Source organism: Anomalospiza imberbis, chromosome 13, assembly GCF_031753505.1.
Source record: "Anomalospiza imberbis isolate Cuckoo-Finch-1a 21T00152 chromosome 13, ASM3175350v1, whole genome shotgun sequence".
NCBI classification, from domain to species: Eukaryota; Metazoa; Chordata; class Aves; order Passeriformes; family Viduidae; genus Anomalospiza; species Anomalospiza imberbis.
In genome coordinates, this window is record NC_089693.1 from 7,509,392 (window position 1) to 7,526,636 (window position 17,245).

The 17,245-nt window shown below is 51.4% G+C and overlaps 1 protein-coding gene across 3 annotated transcripts in view; it reads right to left on the reverse strand.

Annotated features, from left to right (window-relative positions):
* The window catches only part of NTRK3 (neurotrophic receptor tyrosine kinase 3), a 204,647-nt gene that overhangs the window by 176,142 nt on the left and 11,260 nt on the right, over nucleotides 1–17,245 (reverse strand). The gene's annotated exons all lie outside the window — the stretch shown is intronic.

Below are 17,245 nucleotides of genomic sequence, written 5' to 3' on the forward strand. Positions count from 1 at the left end.
CACACCTGGGCCACACAGTGTCTTCTCCAGAAAAACAAACCACTTGTGATGTAGTGCAGCATCATATCAACCTCTCACAAAGTCTTCTCTTTGCTGAGGAAATCAGCTGCCTTTCCAAAGGAAGGCATAGGCTTAGCCTGACAAAAGCTAACCTTAGGACACCAACCCTGCATCACATCTCATGTACCCACAGACTTGGTTTAGAACTTGTTGAAAGCCTTGTAGGCCACTGCAGCCAGACCAGTGGTCAGTCCCCAGCTCTGTGCTGTGTCCCAGTTAACATGCTTCTGTGAAGCATGAAGCCCTGTTTGTCAGCTCAGCAGCTTGCAAGCATCTCATCCCTCTCACAGTTCCCCTGTGGAGCCAGCAAGGCAGCCAGGTGTCTTTGGCCCAGCATCACACACAGAGATCAGTGACCTTGCTGACCAGAAGGTCACCGACTCACAGGGTTTAGGTACCAGCAGGTCTTGAGAGTTCCAGGACCTTGCCCTGCCTGCTGGAAGGGGGCTGGTAGCCAACAAACCCGTGGGAATAGCAAATCCTTTCATTCCCAGAAGGAGTGCCTGTGCCTAACAAAAAGATGACAGGTTGGTGTCATCTTGTTGAGACTACACAGCTTCATATCCTCCCCTTCCAGCCCAGGGCCAACGCAGCAAGGGAGACTGGAACATCCACTGGGATTCCAGCACAGCCAGGCTCATTTCATCCCACGTGCACCAGGCAGAGGTGAACAAACAGCCTCATGCCAATTTACCAAGCAATTAGCTTGAGGCTACTTAATGTGTCTGGCCTTCCTTCACCCTCCTCGCACAGCATTTGTGTAATCTCTCTCAGCTTTTCAAGCATTGTGGTCAATAGCTAAAAAAGGCACCTGACAAGCACCAAGTGTCACACAGCATGTGTACACGTGTTCCCTAAACCTGTGCCTATCCCAAACTGGATATCCCACAAGGATGCCATCAGCTCCAATCAGTGCCCAAGTAGGTGACATGTCCCTGCTGTGCAAGTGCCACCACTCGTGTTTGGATGCTGGGCAGGGAATAAGCTGTGTGCCAGCAATTAGGCAGCACCCCAACACACACACAAATATACAATTAATAAATATAGAGATATACGTATAGGGAAGGCAAGCAGAGCATTGGCCTCCTCTCTTTTGTAGTGCAACTGGAAAATTGATTCATCACCCAAGCATATTAAACCTCGCAATCCAGACAGACACATTAGCTTTCAATTACCTGATATGTTTAGCATTATAAACAAACCTCCCGGCACACCAGCTCCAGACCATGTAAATGTGAATTTGATTGTGGCAGGAATACAGGAAAGACCTGTCTGAACCCTTGACCAGAAAGAGCTGCCTCCTCCAAGCAGAGGTGCTGTAGATGTTGATGGGAAGCCCTGAAAGTTGGTACAGGTCCCACACAAACCCAGGGCTAAGCACAGCCATTGTGGCTATTGCCAGCTCCTTTTAGCCCTCCCTCACACCTTACTTGGGGCTGAGGAAGCCATAAAGAAATCTAACATCTTTCATAATACTGTAAGGCACTGATCACATAATTTAATAACTAGAGGCACAAAGGACTTGATTGCCTCAATATTAAATTTATAAAAGTGCATTGGTAACAGAAACTTAAAGGCAATTGCAGCTGAATAAAGACTTACAAGGACAACATTTTCCCCATTTAAAGCATAGTCTCCCCCTTCCCAAAAAGCATGGAAAGGTCACCCAGCAGTGGCTCATTCAGGATAATTTGAGGTCAGTGGCAAAAGGGGGGGGGGTAGAGAAAGCAAATCCAACTTTGTAGAAACAATTATGAGCATAACCCCACAGTGTAATTGTGATTTGTCAGGGTAACAATCATAAAACACCACTGTGACACAGCTCCCTCTGAGCTGCTCTGCTGCTCCTGCCAAGGTCATGCTGGGGAATGTGGGGGCTGCAGGGTGTGACAGGGATGCACTCAGCCCCCATCCCATGGGCCCAGCCACCTCCAACCCAGCCATCCAAGCCAGACCCTTCCAGAAGGGCTGAGCAAAGGAGAAAGTTCCTAGTTCCCAGCTGAGGAAGATGTGGGAACAATACAGCTCCTCACAAGCCACCGCACAGTGGCCTCTCAAAAATCTTCCTGGAGAAACCCGACTGCTAGACACAAGCAAGTCACAGGACACAAAGCATTCAGAGAGGACTGCCCCACAGAACACTTTTCACCTGAGTCCAGACAAGTTTCATGTTCACCCCAACAGCATCTGCCTGGCCTCAGGCTGGCTAGGAGAATCCACAGGGTGCAGAAGAACTGCTACAGCTGCACTGTCTAAAAAGATTGTCATCCAGAGACACTCTAAAATGGAAGATGCCCTGAGAAACAGCTTTAAGATATGCTGAACAGGTCTGGATTTTTTTCCCAGGCTCTGCATTTATTCCACCCTGCATGGCACTCATAGGGACACACAGGAGCTGGACATAAAAAGCAGACAGCACTGCCAGCATCACCAGAACCTTATGCTTTGCTTTTGTCCCAGAGACAGGAGATCGTCTCAGGGCTCACTGTGCCCTGTGTTTGTGCAGGCACAGGTTTCCTTCTATGATCTCCTCAAGCCTCTGCTTCCCCCTCCAGCTCTGGATGGTGACTTATGGAGCAGGGATCATTCCTTTCAGGGACAGTGTGTCAGTGTTACCAGAGGACAGCAGGCTGCCTGGACGCAGCGTGGACAGATGGCTGCAGCACACAGGAGGCAGTATGTTCCTGTTATCACACACTGCATCCAGAGTTCTTCAGTGTGGGGAATTATTCCCAAGCACATACTTTCAGAAAGGAAGAAATATGCGTAAAGTAGGATAGCAGAGCTGAAGAAATGTTGTGGGCAGCAGTACAGCTGCCACCACAACAAATACTTGCCCCAATCTTCCATCACTATTACTCATCTAGTCCTGGGAGGGAGCAGCCCTGGGGTCCTAAGCAAGGACTGAGATGTTCAAAATCATCCAAGTGCTGAAGAAACCTCATTTATCAGAGACAAGCAGCAGTGCAAGAGCTTCAGGAGGAAACTCCCAAGGGCTGCAGCATCTCCTGCACAGGGAGCAGGGTTGAGGGGACAGCACCCCAAAAACACTTCTGCATAAGGGCTGGGCTCCTGGTCCAGCGCCAGCTCCCTGCCCACCACCTTGGCACCTCCCAGTTCCTGCAGGCTCTCTTCCTAATTCTTTCTTATTTATTCCCACAGCTATCTGATCCCTGCACAGTCCAAACACCATCTAGAGTGAGAAAGCATGAAATGGGATGAGTTTTGTCCTGCAGACATGAATATAAATACACAAACACAGACACCTTGGATGAACCACCCCTAAAAGTGGGAGTTCACTCCCCACATGCAGCATCAGCCAAGCTCACTCCCCTTCTCCTCTGAGTGGCAAAACCAATTATAGTTCCCCAAAAGGGCATTGCTTTTGTTATTCTCTGGTGGGAGAACCTCCAAAGCCAACCTTCTGTACCCACATATGTGCTTCCCACCATTGGACATGGATGTGGGGCATATGGAGCAGAGACCCCTGGCTCAGGACTGCTAACATCAACCCGCGCATGTCTAACCATACCACATCTCCAAAATAGCCACACAGCTGGCTAGGATGGGAGGGCAACACAAGGACAGGAAAAAAAACCCTTCCCCTGGGAGTTTTACACCACACAAACCTCAGGGTGAAGCAGCACCCTTTGGGCTCCTGCACCCAGGTAAAGCAAAAGAGCATCTGCTTTTCAACAGCTCTCCAAGCTCCTGCCATGCCAAAGGAAAGGATGCTTTATCTATAGGATTTCATATGCAGGGAGAGCCAGCAGTGTGCAGCATTTTGTGGTCTTTAAAGATCAAACAGCATTTTAGAGAGGAAGCAGCACCCTGGTCAAAATTGGCTTCAGTAATCGCATTTTGCTTTATTAAACCCTCCTTGCAATTTCAAACTGGAAGTCAAATTCCCTTACACTCTTATCTCCAAATGGGCTTTTCAGAAATCTATAATATTTTAAAATGTTTATATATATATATATATATGTAAGAGATAGATGATAGATAGATAGATACTAATACAGGCAAAAAAAGGCTGCCAAGCTCTACTCCAAAGGCAGCTGTTTCTCCCCTGGGGAGCACAGTGCCTACACACATTAGCAAGACAACGAGATGTACTAAAGGTACTGGATCACTAGAGTTCAGCTTGGCAGGAATAACTTGGTAAAAAGCAGTGCCAAAGAGCACGTGGTAGAAAGGACACCCCCCCTAAAAAAGACAGCCTTGGAGATGGTCAAGACAGTATTCTGCTAGACTGTTGTAGCTCAGCTGAGACCCAAAAGGGAGCACTGCCAGCCACATGCACTCATTGACTTCACGCTGCGCTTGAAGACAGGAAAACGGATGGAGGAGGAAAAGGAGAAAATAAAATCTCCCACAAACTGGCTGTTACTGTGATCGATGCCACTGGGAATGAGGAGACAGGAACAAGAGTCCAGCATCAGCAGGTGTGAGAGCCAGGAATGGGGCTGTACAAGTGCCATGGTTGGAGGGGGCTGCAGTCCTTAACCCAGACCTGCTGCCACCCACCCACGCAAACCCACAAGCACACTTCCCAAAAACCACAGCCACTGTGTGAGCCTCATTTCGGGAGTTTTACATCCTTATGAGCTTTTTCTCTAGCCCCGTTTTGATGTAGGTGCACATTTTTGGGCACTGCTCCCATGCCTGGATCCTGAAAGCAGCACAGAAAGCAGAGCCCAGAGTTCAAACCGTGGGTGCCGAAGGGTGCCTCAGCCTCTGCACAGCCATGGACATCCAGCAGCCAAATCCAGGGCCCTCCCACAGTCCCCATCCTGCTTTGACCTCCTCTGCTCCCCCACAGCTCTGCCACCCCTGGACTGCAGCTCATCCCACTGCCAGCTTTCCCACACACCCCAAACACAGGGAGAGCCACTGGCCCAGAAAGAGGAGGGGAGAGACAATATTTTTGGACTTGGATCCTGCTCCTGTGAGGCTGCTGGGTTGTTTGTTATTTTCCCAACCATCTCCCAAGGAGCCTGAACTTTGATCCTCCAGCGTTTTGGCTCCTCAGATGTTTATGGAGCTCAAGCAAGCAGGCAGCAATGCCCAGCTGGGCTGGCCACAGGCCAGGCTCCCAGCCTCTGCCCTCAGGACAGCCATGGGCAGGGTATCTCCAACCTGAAAGGAGATTTTCCAAGGCCCTCATTACCTTCCACAGCACCACAGATCTGCCTGCTCAGCTTCCAACTGCTCCCCATAAAGCCAAAGAACCAGATAAATTCTCCATACAGTTTATTTCTGAGCCAACTGCCGTGACCCCCTGAGGCTTTTATCTGCACTTCAAATAAATGACAGTCAGCTCTGCCCACCCTCCCCAGCAGCAATGGAGGGGCTCCTCCATCACCCAGGAGAAGGCCTCCATCCCCTTTTCCCCAGGAAAATTCATGAAAACAACCTTTTCCCTTCCCTCCACTAAGCTTTTCCTGCAAGGAACACACACACACAGATTTGGCTTTTATTGCAGAGGTGTAGGAACAGAAGCATCACTCAGGAGCAGGGGGTGTACTCATTAAGACATGGTGACTCAGAGCTCAAGGCTTCCCAGGATAACAGGTATTTGGGAAGTCAGCTGGCTCTGAAAAGGAAAAGCAAACCAGCATGCCTATAAACATGACACAGGCAGGGAGATGCAGGGAGGCAACAGACATTTTAAAAGCTCCTCTCCTAGCTCTCTACTTTGTTCTTATAAATGTAAATAAAGCACCTTGCAAAAATCTTATAGAAGACACTCTGACAGCCAGAGACGCTGCTAACCAGGCTGTTGTGTTAGAGCTGATCCAGCTGCACAAACAGCAAATCCTGGGACAGTTTCTATCTCTTCTCTCAGCTCAAGCTGCCATTCCTCTAGATAAAGGCATAGCTGAGCTATGGAGAAGCCTCTGCTTGCCTGGCAGCTTGTCAGCACTCCAAAACCAGCCCCACTCAACCAAGCCCCAGCCCTTTGCTCACCATGGGCACCTCCTTCACCAGGGCCAAAGTGGGGTGAAACCCTTGAGCTCCCACTGCCCAAACACACTGCTGTTGAGCTGCACTGGCTGCTAGTCAGGTAAGATTTGTTTGACACCACAAGCAAGGCAGGAGGACACAGCCTGAGTCACTGCAGTGTGGCCAACACATGGCAAACACTAACCCAGCACTGACAGCCCCACCCTGCACTAGCAGGCTCTCCTTGCACCATTTGAACATTTCCTCACTGGGGCTTGGGGCTTTGCACAGTTTTAAGGCCACATCACAACATCCACAAAATAAGCAAAAATATGAGCCCAATAGCTTTGAGCTCCTGAAAATGAGCCTCCTGTTGCTGAAGGATTTCCAAGAGGCTGGCATTAAACTGACAGGTATAACATCTCACAGGGGTGTTTGAGGAATCCAAAGGTCCTGCTCAGTATTAATTGAGGAGAGGCAGGGAGCAAGGAAGTTACAATTCACCTCCTGACATTGCTTGCCCTTTCACCACTTGCTCTGAAGATGTATTTAACAAAATATGTGTATTTTGGTGCCATTGAGGGTAATGGAAGAATTTTGAAGCCAGAAAGCAGATCATCAGACAAAGTTCCTCCAGGGAAATATTATTTCATTATTTTTTGTTTTTGCAAGGAATCACTCAAACTTTGTTTCTGCTCCTGGGCAGCTGGAGGGCCCAGAGTGTCCCAGCACCAGCCCATCCTCAAAGTGCCCAAGCCCAGCAGGTTATCAGGAAAGGAAAACTCACTCTGCACAAAGAACACCGACAATGTCTGCCCCCTGAGCACGCAGCCCTCTGGGGTGTGGGGCTGGCTCATTCACAGCCAGCAGCAGCTGGGCTCCAGAACCCACGCCGTGTGCCAGGCTGGGCTTACTGGGGGCAGCAGCTGGTGGGGACAGCCCTCCTGCAGCCAGCTCCTCCTCCCACTGTGGGGGCTGCAATGGGATGGAGGAGGGCTGCCTTTGTGCTCACAGCCCCCCACAGCCCACCAGCCTCTCAGACACCTCTAGGTTTGCCAGGAAGCCAGACCTGCCCAAAGCCACTCAAAACCACGGATTTCTCCAAGAGCACTGGGTCAAGCCACACTCTGATCTCTCAGCTCAGGTTCAGCCCCTGGGATGGGACATAAGGTGCCCCCATGCCCAGCTTGTGCCTGTCACCACATTACCAAAGTTTTCTGCCCCCAAATCATCATTTACAGCCCTTCAGAAGTTTTGCTGGCTCTCAGTGAGGGCAGGAGACCGAAGTGAAGAAAGCAGGATAAAGACAGAGGGGAGGACAGCGCCTAGAGCCAAACCAGCATTGGGATGCTCCAAGGCCAGAAGCCGTAGCTCCTTCCCCAGGACTCTGGATCCTACAGGAAAGCAGGAAGAGGTGTAAGACCTTCCTGACTCCCACCTGAGCTGCCACAGCCCCAGCACAGCTGAAATCACCTTGCTGACACTGAGCACAGTGATGCCACCAGGTTGGGAAATGACTCGGTGCATCAGCAGCTGCAACATCCCCCTCGGCTCACCGGAGAGCAGCACATGCTGCCTCCACACAGCCATCCTGGCACACTCCTGCCCCTTCCCAGCCCCAAAGCCCTGGCACAGCTGCCCCGTGAGGGCATCCTGACCTTCTCCAGCCGTGCAATTCAAGCACCAGCTCCCATTTCCACATTTTGGGCTGCCTGGCCCGTGAGGTCCCACACAAACACACAGAGCCAGAGAACTTCTGGGTGAGAGGCTTCTCCTGAAGCCCCCACCACCCCAAACACTGACCAACAGATTCTGCCCTTGATGGTTTTAGGCTGGGCTGGTTTTGGCTTCTCACATCTTTCCCCTAACTCCTCTTTGAAAAATCCTGTAGTTGCTATGGAAATAGTCTCATCAGTATGGGTGGAGCATAGCAGTACTGGCCAAAAATCCCTGTGGCTCCCAGTTGACACCAGTTCCTAGGATCTGGCAGCACTGGAGGTTACTTCAAGTTGCACAGGGAATACCTCGGGCTTAAAGCAAAGTTTAGCACTGATGGATGAGTGAGACCCATCTGGGAGTCAAGGGCAGGGACTTGCAATTCACCCAGGGATAAACAGGTTAAAATGATAATTGAGACGCCCTCGCACTGGCTAAGGGGTGAGAGGGTTATAAACAGCAAAAAGCTGCAATTTGCCCCAGCAACACCCTCACTTGGAGCAGGAGGTGGCCACAGACAAGGGTAGCAGGAGCAGAGCTGAGCTTTATCACTTGCCCTGCCACCGATGCAGCCTCCAGGGAGGCCTCTGCCCTCCCAGGCTGACACGAATCTAATCAGCAAGCAGGGTGTGAACAGCAGCCATCAAGCGCTGTGAAGAGGGCCGGAAGGCAGAACAGAAATCTTTTCCATGTGGCAAAGAGAGCAGCATGTTGGGCAATTGCTACGTGCTCCAGTGGACCCACTCCACCCCCTCCCACCTGAGAGCCCCAGCTGCACAGCAGTCAGGTTTGACGCCACGAGTCCATCCCTTGCTGAAAACACTGGCAGAGTCCTTGCAGCTGATGGATTATCCTTTACCAGTAGAGCTTGGAGCGAGGTCCCCAGGCACCAGAGATCAGCTGAATGGGAAATGCATCTTCTCCGTGGGAGTGGCCAGCAGCACTGGTGCACAGGGAGGTGCCACTGCCGTGCTGGCAGATGTACTGCACTGTCATCAACCCCAGATTTAGGGTAAGGGCCAGGGACCTCCACTCCATCACCCCGGTCAGGTAAGAGAGAGGGAGGATGTGATGCCTCCACCAACAGTATGGACACCTCCTGCCTCTGGCCATGCTGAGCAGCTGTTTTCAACATGCTGGCACCTGTCACCATGTCACCAGCTGCAGCCCATGACAAATGACAGCAGGAGGCTCTCCGAGCTGCAGAATGCAAGCCAAGGTTTCAGCACTACCAGGGCTGTCCCCAGCCATTCCCAACCAGAGATCACATCACTGGTGGCAGTTTAACCTGCTGCAACCTGGGCTACAGCAAGGAGCTTCCAAGCTGCATGGTGGGCTGTCACACCACCAGCACACATGGTGAACAAGCACATGTGAAACCTCTTTCACATCATCACTGTAAGCTTGGCAATGAGCAGGTTGCAGATGTTTTCCCAAGCATTTGTCTCCTGGAGCAGGGATCTTCCTACCCTCAAAGCTGATTCCACCATGCAGATCTCACCAAGTTTCACCATCCTCCCCCAGCAGCCCTACACAAATCCCCTGAAGCTGTCACACAGCCACCCTCTGCTCCCAGACCTGTCTGCAAGGGGGGAATTACACAGGCAGCACCAGGAGCTGGAACATCCCTTAGGCTCACACATTGCTGTTCCAGGGCGGATTTGAGCACAGCACAGAGCACTGCTGGACCCCACATTACAGGTGCATGACCCTGTTCAAAGGACTAAACAATTTGTACCGTCAGGCTGCAAGGTGCACATCTACACTCCTACTTTGGGAGCATCTTGTCAGATCCCAAACACTCTCCCAAACAAATGGGCTCAAGAGAGAGGTTTGGGCTTGAGCTGTTACTGAACCATCCACACCTGGTCAGAGATGCTGCAAATAATAGAAACCTGCACTCCAGTAATTGTTCTTTCTCACCCAAATTCAGCAAGTTCAAGAGAAAGCAGAAGGCAGCAGCCAAAATGCCTCCCACCCCTGGTCCCATGCCCAGGGTATGCAGTCCCTCTTGCTCACTGATGGCAGGGGTCTCATTGCACCAACCCAAAACATTTTGCTCCACAGTTTTGGGGAGATGTTATTGAAAGAATATGAAAGCAAAGCTGCCTGCAGAACAAAGGGACTCTACAAAATCAGCAGAGACCTGAATCAGCCCCACTTGGACCAAGGACAGTAAAACCAGGCTGAAGCCAGGGGAGCAGCCACCCATAACTCTGTGCCACTGTCACCTCCAACCCACAACACTCTGCCAGCACATATCACCATCCTTCTGCACCATCTCCAAAGCCCTGGGTGACAGACTGCACAGTCCCAGCTCCCACAGTCCCTTTATCCCCTGTGACCCAGAGCTAACCTCAGCAGCAGAACAGGGACCATCCTGTATCATGGAAAACTAAACCATGGACCATGTAAACAATTCATCTCTCGTCACACAGCAGAACTCTCAGGATGCCCTAAAATGCAGTTCCTCCAACTGTCCTTACCCCTACTTTGGAGGTCTCCATCAAAACCTCAGCAGCACAAATGCTTTGGAGAGGCTCAGCCAGGCCTGTGGATGCTGCCACCAGGAAGATTCTGCTATTAGGCAGCAGAGCAGAATTTGGGGCTGACTCCTGAGGAAAGCATCCAGGTGGCTGCCTGGGTGCACCCCAGCTGCACCCCACAGCACCCCGAGATGCCCAGCAGAGAGCTGTGCCCGTTGCCTGCATAGCAGCACAGTGCCTCAGATAAAAACTCCCCACAGCCGGCACAGTGAATAAGATTACAACAAATATAAACTAATGATACAGCTGTCAAGACAGATTAGACTGCACAGTGTAAAAAATTGCAGGGCTGTTTAGTCACAACAATATAAGATTAATTTATCAATACAGCTTATGTGGCACTGGAGAGATAGCAAATTGAATAAGTGAATCTTTTCTACACCTTGCTCAAGGAGGGAGTCTCAGACCTGATGGGTGTATGGGGCTGGATACCAGTGAGGATCTGCAGGCAGCAATCACCCAACAGGGCTGGTTTGACAGAGCCCAGGGGGATCTGCATCTTCATCCCAGGCTTAGGGGATGGCACGTGTGCCACCCAAACACACGGCTCTGCACCCATATGCTCCTAAAGGTGCCCACCCTTCTGCAGTCCCAGAGTCAAGAGTGATGTTGCTAAATCAAGACATCCAGAAGTTGATGCTGCTCCAGGCAGGAACCTCCCAGAGCCTTTTCCGTGGTCTCCTCCAAGTCCAGCATCACAGGACTGGAGTTGTCTGTGTAGCCTCACCTTTCAGCTCTGTCCCAGTTACAGCATGTACACGTGCTGATGCACACAGGAATCCCAGGCTCTAACACTGGCAAAAACATGCACAGCCACAGCCACCCCTTGGGGGCTAAGTCCTGGTAGAACCAGGCAAGCTTGCAGCCCTGAGAACATCTCTCATGAGTTCCCAAAACTCAAGAACCCGACCCAGAGGCCCTCAGGAGGTGCTTCCCTACTCATCCCACAGCTTCTACCCAAAGATTACCGCATCTGCATTGGGCCCACATCTTTTCAGATCTCTCATATGTTGTCATCTGTGGGTTAAAAAATGTGCAAGTAAGTAAATAGGTGCAGCAATAATGAGGCAAGGTTTCGATCTGTGAAGGTGAGAGCACAGCAGCATCTGCCAATACGAAGGAAGCACCCGTTTCTATAAATATTGAAATCCGGTAATTATCATCATTAGAACTAGTTGTGATTTAGCCACAGCTCAATCCCAACAAGTAAGAATGGCATTTATTTGCCACAATTAGAACAGCTAAAAATACCTCCCAAACTTTGCCTGGTTCAGCCTTATCCCAGCAGGCTCAGCTCTGGGCAGGGAGAAAAGCAAAGTAGGGGATCACTTGAAGAACCATGCGGGGCTGAAAAAACCTGTGCTCTCACAGGGATACCAGGACACCAACACAAGGCCGCCCCATCTTCCAGGAGCCCTGCTTCACGTCTTTCTCCCCAGCTCTGGTTCATCCCAGCTAATTCCTGCCCCACAAGGGTGGCTGTTCCCTATGCAAAGCAGCTTTCCCTCTAGCAAGCTACATTTTCCATACCAAAAGTTTCTTTGCAGCTGCATTAAAAGGCACAGATTTGCTTTAAAAGGCAAACAGAAAAGCCTAGCTCAGCCAAGCCATCCCACTGGCAGTGGGGAGCTATAGCCCTGGTGGCGCCCAGAGGATCCAAACCAGCCATCGCTGACAGCCACGTGGTTTCCTCACCTTGTGGGAACCTTGCAGCTGTGCCAAGAGCCTCCACACACTCAGCATCCCTCCCAGGCCCCATCTGAGTGCTGAAGGACTCCTAGACCTCAGCATGCTGGACAGACAGCTTCATGGATGAACCTCCTGGAAGACCTCATCCATCCCAGCTTCTACAGACAACTCCTCACACAAAATCCTGTGAGCAACATCAAGCTGTCCTGTCCTTCCTCTGCAAAGTGACCAGAGGGCCATCACCTTTCCAGAAGCTTTAAACATGAAGGGACTTGGCCATCCTCCCTTGGGGATACATCTGCATTCCAGCTGCCACCAGCAGTTTCCCAGACTTTTCCCCAATGATAAATAAATGCCTGTGAGGTGCAGATAAATATCACATGAGGCAGCATCTCAAAGCAGCTACAATCAACTCTCAGCTTCCCATCCAAGTCCACACTCCAGGAGAAAATCCCCAGCTACTGACACAAATCACCCAGGGCCGTCTCCTCGTGCTCGTTCCAGGAGTCAAGATTTTCCCTGAGGAAACGTGCCCAGCTCCCCCGGTCAGGGATGTTCTTTCTGACAGTCACGGTGAATATTCCCCCTGCTTATCCCATAATATCTGGAAAGGGCTGTGAAATGGCAGCTCAGCGAGTCTCTGTGTGCGGGGGCGAAGGCGCTGAGGTGCTGCTCCCTGCCAGGTCCCAAATGTCCATCCCAGCCCCTGTGGCCTCCACCTGCTCCTCCCTGAAGTGCCTCCAGCCCTGGGATTTCTCAGCCTCCCTCTGTAGGTAATCTGACCCCCCTGATGCCTTTTTTCCCTGCTCTGTTTGCTTCTGAACTCTCTCCAATTTGTCAATATTCCCATAATAAGGTGCCTCAAACTCAGACCACATTCCTGGATTATTTAAATTATTATTATTTTGGGGGTTTCTGTTGTTTTGCTTTGCATTTTTTTTCAGTGAGAATAGCTAGGTTGTAGCTCTGCTCCCACAGCTCCCCCTCTCCCCAGACACAGCCCATCACTATGAGTTGAGGGCCCTAAGCCAGTTCTCAGTCCATTTGGCAGTGTGGTACCCAAGGCAAACTGAACTAATTTTGAGAGTAAGATTTGGTGAGACACTATATCAAATGCTTTGCTAAATCCAAATATATTAGGATTTCCACATTCTGCTCAGCCACTAATTTTGTGATTCCATCAAAAAGAAAAAGCAATCAGGTTTGTCTGGCAAGATTTATTCTTTCTAAATCCCTGCTGTTATTGCTCATGCTTTCCTTATCCTCTGGTGCTTCACTTTCTTAATACTGCAGGACTGGAAGCGTTTGCTGGAAATTTATTTTTGCTATTTATATGGATTTTGAAAACCTGCCTCTGCTCTCCTCCGCTGCCCCCTGCCTTTCCCACTGCTGTTTAGCATCCCTGTGCTCCCACCAAACACATCATCTCCTCCATCCTCCTCCCAAAGGCAGAGCACAGCAGCATCATAAGCCCAGTGGTAATACACAGCTCAGACAGAAGATACAGGAGAAAAACTAATTTAAAAAAAAAATGTTTGGCAGCAGGAGAAAGGTCTAAAGAAAACACCCAGCTGGGTCAAGCCCAGGTTCATCACAGAGCATCACCAAGAGTTAATATTAATGCCTGAATCAGCCATCCTGAGCAGCTCCACGTTTTTCTTGCAAATTTTCTGGCAGCCACAGTCAGGGTGATCAGGGAGAGTTGAGCCTCAGGTGGCACAGGTCAGTGCCTTTCCAGGGGACACACTCAGTCCGTGCTGGGTCAGAGCCAGCACTTCTGTAAACCAAACCCTGAACCACTCAGGCAGTTGAGCAGCTCCTCCAGGCCTGGGACTTGCAGAGAAGGGTTAGGAAAGGCTGCACTCCTCTGCTCTAGGCTGGCACCCCAGTTTCCCACTGATACTGTGAGGGCTGAGGTACTCAGAAAGCCACATCACAAGGCACTCAGATCTCTTGCAGAGTTTTCCTCCCCAGTGAGCCAAGCAGAACCCTCCAAGTCCTGTGTTCACACAGCAGCTTTTCGGACAGCACCATGCCAAAACATCCCATGGCTGACCCCATCCCAACTCTGACTGTGCAGCCACTGCTCTGTGGGAGCAGGGCAGAGCTGCCCCTGCATTCCAGGCTACCACTCACTCCTGCTCATTGGAGGAAAAAGGCAGCTGTGTAGGAGTGCCACCAGTTTCTGTTCACCAGGGTTTAGAAAGACTCGGTGATCTGTACACCAAATAAACCTGCCTGGGTGCCAGCTGCCTGCACACCCTCGGGACACCCCAGCAAAGCAGTAGCACTTCCAGCCTGTGTTGAGCACAAGCCATGAGCTCCAGACAGCCTTTCCCACAGACACTGACACCTCCCCTGGCACATCCTAGCACACCCAGGTCATGGCACTGAGCTGATGTTTGGCTTCCCACACCTCCATCAGGTCAGGTCTCTGTCATACCCTTTGCCTCAGCTCCTATGTGCTGTTTCAGGGTGAAAAAACACAGCGTGGTCATCCCAGCAACCCAAGACTCGAAAACAAGGCATCAGCACCCAGCAGAAGCCCAGGTGACAATTCTCCATTACACAAGGGACCTCTGCTGCCCACAGCTCCTTCAGTGCCCACTGAAGGGAGCTTACACAGGGGCACAGTGAAGCTAAGCTAGGGCATGACCCCAAGCACTCAAGGGATAAAAGGAGATTTTCTCTTTACTCCAGCTATTTTTACATCTCAGAAATGTGTCCCAGGGGAGCAGCCAACCCCAGGAGCCCTGCTGAGGGCTAGGATACCAACACCCTCCAGTTTATAGCCAGCTGGCTGCAGCCCAGCTGAAGATGACAGCCCAGCCCTGCTTGCAGAGCAAGGATGACCTTCCCCACAGGCAGCCAGGCAAAATGTCCTCCACCAGCTCCCACTGGCAAGTGAGTCCTGAAGGAGCTGGTGGGAGGGATTAACCCATCCTGGGACAGCTGCCCTCCATCACCCCATCCCTCCCCCCAGCCTCACCAGGGCCCAAGATTTACAGCACAGGCAGAGCAAGGGGGTCAGCAGTGGAAAACTAATGGGGACAGAGGATTTACAAGGAGGGGTTGGATTCAGGGGAGGCAGAGCAAAGCAGAGGGTGATTTACAGGGTCAGCAGCAATTTACACAGCAGGTAGCACAAGGGAGGCAAGGATTTACAGGGGCAGGGGAGAAGTGCATTTTATGGGTCTTTATTGGGAAATGAGCATCTCCTTCCCCTGACTGCTGTGACCTGGGGAGGGACGTGGGAGCTGATGGATCTCCAAGGAGCCTCCCGCCTTGTTCTGGAGGTCACACACAGGCCATCATGGGGAACCATCCCTATCCCAGCATGGCTGCATGCTGCAGCTGGTTTCTGCTTGGCCACAACAACTTCTGGGTCATTCCAGCACGTCCTTGTCCCAGCACTGCCCCAGGGCAGTGTTCAGGGCAGCCTTGGTGGTCAGTGCCTCCAGGGAAGCTACAAACAAACCCTCAGATATCTCCTCCTGGAGCTGAGGGCCCTTCCTTCCTCCTGGCAAGCCCCACAGTCCCTCCCTGGTTTCTCCCCCTGCCAAGGCTCCTCCTGTCACTGGGACAGGGCTGCCAGGCAGGAAGGGTCATGGTCTGCTGTCCCTCCACCCCATGGTGGGTACAGTGAGCCAGCCCCAGGGCCACCAGCACAGGCACACATGAGTCACATCAGCCACTCTCCAGTCCCATTACCCAGCTGCTTCTGGCACCCAGCAGGAGCCAGGGGTCGGGGTCAGCCCCACACATGACCCTGAGCACATCACTTTGGGCAAGCAGGTTCTTTCCCCGTCCCACAGCATCTGGCCCCCACTCCTGAATTGTAGCAGGGCTGCTGAGGGACACACTCTTCAGCACAAAGCACAAAATGTGAGGGATGGCAGCGTGTTTGGGTCTCCAGCTACCACAAATGTCCCAGCCCTGGCTGTCCTGAGTTGGCAGGTGCCAGGCTGGGCACAGAGACACAAGGGTTACACCTGGCCTGCTCACACTGCACTTGAAGCAAGAAAAGGAAAGAAATATATAGGAAAAGTTGTCCCAGCACAGCAACTTCACCATGTTGTGACATCACTTTGGAGCACACCGTGGTTGGTCTCCGCCAGCCCAGGAGGTGACAGCTCAGCTTCATGCCTAGGAGTGAGCCAGGACACACATCCTGCTGCCCCCAGCTGTTCCCTGCCACTGGTACAAGGCACAGGCTGCCCCTCCAGAAGTGACATTTGCAGCATGTCATGGCCCGGGGACAAAAGCTTCAGCCATGCCAGCTGGAGGGTGCCCCCAGGTGATGTGCCAACCCACACTTTGCATGCTCCTACATTTACTCCCCAAAAAGAGGCTTGCAAAACAAGAAGTGGCAAGGCTGATCCTAGAAAAGCCAAAAAAAGGGGGAATTCACTCAGACATTTAATCTCATTCTCCAGACACTCCCCTATTTGTAACAGATCCAGGAGGCCACATGCTAAACAAGTGCAATCCCTGCAGGACTGCAAACCCCAACCTCCGCACAGGGGTGCAATTACACTCATGCCACTAGCAGAGAGAAGGATGGAGGGGAACAGCTCCAAGCACTGACATCCATGAAAGCATCGAGCACTGCCCAGCCCTGGCATGGCATAAAAGAGGTGAAAATAAAGTTGTGAGCAGCCTACACAAAGCAAGTGAAGTTCCTCTCTTCCAGTCTGGAGAGATGCAGCTTTGCAGCCCAGACAGCTCACACTGGGCAATACCCCAATGTGTAGGAGTCCAGATAGCATCCCATGGTTTGCAGGTGAGGACTCACTCACAGCCCAGCTGATCCCACAGATCCTCAGCAGAGGTACTTGGGCAGCATCCCAAACAAGCTGATCCCCTTATCCGTGTAAAACTTCCAGAGAGGCACAACAGCAACACCCAACTCACAGTCACCAGAACTACAGACAGCAGCAACACCACTGCCCCCCTCCTGCTCCCCCAAAGTTTGACTAAAGCTCAGGAGTATCTTTGCTTTTATAAATCTCTGCCTTTTAATGATGGCTTCAAGGCTCAGAGAAAAAAAGGCCCATTAAACTCACTGAATAAGTTAATGGGGCAGAGAGAATCCATTTCAAAGCCACCCCAGGCTATTTTCCTCTGGAGCTAAAGCCTGAATAAGCAAAAAGGAAAAATTAAAACTGTACAGTGCTTTGCCAATAAATAACCCCCAGTGTAATCTGCTACCAGGCAGGCCTCCATTTGCAGAGATAATAGGATGCAGATCAGCTGCAAACCACCTCCCCTTGCAGGGACCACCACCT